Source organism: Misgurnus anguillicaudatus, chromosome 22 (assembly GCF_027580225.2).
Source record: "Misgurnus anguillicaudatus chromosome 22, ASM2758022v2, whole genome shotgun sequence".
Classification (NCBI taxonomy): domain Eukaryota; kingdom Metazoa; phylum Chordata; class Actinopteri; order Cypriniformes; family Cobitidae; genus Misgurnus; species Misgurnus anguillicaudatus.
Genome location: NC_073358.2, coordinates 27,836,058 through 27,839,350, shown reverse-complemented (window position 1 = coordinate 27,839,350; position 3,293 = coordinate 27,836,058). Strand labels below are relative to the sequence as shown.

The 3,293-nt window shown below is 36.6% G+C and overlaps 1 long non-coding RNA gene across 3 annotated transcripts; it reads right to left on the bottom strand.

Moving 5' to 3' along the window:
- Positions 1-305: 305 nt before the first annotated feature.
- On the bottom strand, positions 306-3,003 carry LOC129439360 (uncharacterized). 3 transcript variants are annotated; one of them, XR_008642779.1, is made up of 2 exons: positions 2,822-3,003; positions 306-442 (listed from the first exon to the last, which is right to left on the bottom strand). It is a non-coding gene; the product is annotated as an uncharacterized lncRNA (long non-coding RNA). The 3 variants fall into 3 exon arrangements; XR_008642778.2 differs by lacking the exon at positions 2,822-3,003 and adding an exon at positions 2,240-2,671; XR_008642780.2 differs by lacking the exon at positions 2,822-3,003 and adding an exon at positions 1,662-2,008.
- Positions 3,004-3,293: the final 290 nt, after the last annotated feature.

The following is a 3,293-nucleotide window of genomic DNA, read 5'->3' as shown; positions in this document are numbered from 1 at the left end:
AAATATTGTGCAAAAAACTCACTTTTATTCTGTATGCGATCAATCATTGCCCACCACTATTTTTTAAAAGAAATATCTTATGCTTATCATGTCTGTGTTTATTTGATAAAAATACAGTTGTTTCTAACATAAATCGGCATATATAAAAATGATTTTTGAATGATTATGTGCCACTGTAAACTGGAATGGTGACTGATGTTATGTCATGTTGTATGCTTTCTTTTATGTAATGTTAAATAAACATGCAATAAAAAATAAAAAATACTTGAATGTACTAAAATAGAGGCAGCTTAAATACCAGCAAGTATAATTGTAGGAAATTGTTATTATTTGTGCTAAATAAACATGTAAAATTTAAAAAACAAATCACAAAAATCAATATCTTTGTAGCATACTGTCTAGGAGGTTGTCCCACCATACTGACGATGAAATAATGTTGTATCTGTAAAACATATAGCTTTAGTTAGGCACACAATGCACTCAACAACATATGTATAATTGAAACATTCTTTTGTTTATGAAGTCATACATTTTTTTATACTGATTACAGTATGACCTCATTCATGTATTTGGCTTCAAACATTAAACCACAAAACAATTAACCGACTAAAAGCAACATACACCGACGGGGTAACATCCCAACAAACCGTCTGTTGGTGTCTGACAGTAGCCATCCATCACCACGATTAAAAATCCGTTAATTTGCAAAAACTTTTTTATGCTAGCTTGACGTGGTTTTTGATTAATGCGAATAATGGGAGATGGAAATGCATTTGAATTAATCAAATTAATTTTGACGTAGCGAACATTAAACCCATGGAACTGACCGTCTAGCTCAGTGGTTTTCAAACTGGGGGCCGCGAGATGGTGCCAGGGGGCCCCCAGTTTTATGACATTTTATGAAATACATTAATTTATCATGAATTCTGTGTAATTAAACCTAAAAAAGTAAGGCTACTAACCAAAATCACTACTTTTTTGTATAATTTAATGTTTTTTTAATTAAAATGTTAAGTTTTAGAACAGTTTTTTTCACAAATTTTCTTTGGGGGGCCGCGAAGGAATAAATCGTACACAAGGGGGGCCGCATGCTGAAAAAGTTTGGGAACCACTGGTCTAGCTGTTTCCGCTGGAGTTTTCGACGTCATCGCAGTGTCCTTGCTGCTAGTGCCTTCATAAAAAGTCTGCATTCCTTCTTATGCATTCAGTTTGACAATTACAAGCTGCACGGCAAATACATTAATAACTTGCCCCATTGTGACTACATGCAGGCTACATTGTTTTGTTTACTGTTGGTTACTAGGTTACCAACCAACCAATATCACCGTCATTCGCTCAAACAACTTGTTGGAAACGCACCTAATTCGCATTTGTTTGTTTTTCTTTAATTGCGAATTAAGAAAAGATTTACTTCACGTTTGGATGGAAACCCAGCTACTGACATTTTAGATAATCACACCCATGTTTCAATCGCCATGATGAAGTAGCCTATCGCATCAAAAACGAGTGACGGAAATGCCAAATTTCTATTAAAAATCCCTTAATTCGCAAAAACGTTTTCACGCTCGCTTGATGTATTTAATTTATGCGAATAATGGAAGACGGAAACGCATTTGCCCAATTAATTCTGACGTAGCAAACATTAAACCCACGGTACTGACCGTCTAGCTGTTTCCGTTGGAGTTTTCTGGGGCTCGACGTCGTCGCAATGTCCTTGCTGCTATATAGTGCCTTCATAAAAAGTCTGCATTCCTTCTTCTATGCACAGAACTCAGTTTGACAATTAAAAGCTGCACGGCAAATACATTAATAATTTGCCCCATTGTGACTACATGCAGTCCTGTCTCCATTTTCCACACGACACGTAGGCTACATTTGTTTTGTTTACTGTTGGTTACTAGGTTACCAATATCACCGTCATTCGCTCAAACAACTTGATGGAAACGCACCTCATTCGCATTTCTTTGTTTTTCTTTTTTTGCGAATTTTGAAAAGATTCGCATCACGTTTGACATTTTAGATAATCACACCAAATTAATGTTTTCCTCACCATGAAGTATCGCGTTAAAAACAAGTAATGGAAACGCCAAATTTCAATTAAAAATCCCTTAATTCGCAAAAAAACGTTTTTACGCTCGCTTGATGTGGTATTTGATTTATGCGAATAATGGAAGATTGAAACGCATTACCGAATTAATTCTGACGAAGCAAACATTAAACCCATACGGGTAGAACTGACCGTCTAGTTGTTTCCCCTGGAGTTGTCTTTATCATGGGGCTCGACGTCGTCGCAATGTCCTTAATTGCTGCCTGCTTGTGCCTTCTTGAAAAAGTCTGCATTCCTTCTTCTAAACACAGCATTCAGTTTGACAATTACAAGCTGCACGGCAAATACATAAAACTTGCTCCATTCTGACTACATGCAGTCCTGTCTCCATTTTTCACGAATTGTTTTGTTTATGGTTACTAGGTTACCAATATCACCGTCATTCGCTCAAACAACTTGATGGAAACGCGCACCGTTATTTGTTTTTCTTTTATTGCGAATTTTGAAAAGATTCGCTTAACATTTGGATGGAAACCCAGTTACTGACATTTTAGATAATCACACGAAACTAACAAGTAAGATGTTTTCCTCACCATGACGAAGACATCAAAAACGAGTAATGGAAACGCCAAATTTCGATTAAAAATCCCTTAATTCGCAAAAAATGTTTCACGCTCGCTTGAGGTGGTATTTGTTTTATGCGAATAATGGGATATGGAAACGCATTTGCCGAATTAATTGTGACGTAGCAAACATTAAACGCACGGTACTGACCGTCTAGCTGTTTCCATTGGAGTTTTCTGGGGCTCCATGTCGTCGCAGTGTCCTTGCTGCTTGTGCCTTCATGAAAAAGTCTGCATTCCTTCTTCTATGCACAGCATTCAGTTTGACAATTACAAGCTGCACGGCAGATACATTAATAAATTGCCCCATTGTGACTATTTTGCACACGTACATTGTTTTGTTTACTGTTGGTTATTAGGTTACCAATATCACCGTTATTGTTTTTGGAAAAGATTCGCTTCACGTTTGCTTGGAAACCCAGCTATTGTTTAATATATTCGTTAACTTTACTTACTCACAATTTGGCTAAAGTAGATTGCAGTCATGCCTTCTGTTGCGTCTGTAGCTGTTATTGATTTTGGCGCCACCTCCTGACTCTGGAGTATGGAAGACAGTGAAGATGTAAAACAGTTTCCTGAAATATGTATTATAAACCAATCTCATACAATTTAAATGATTAATT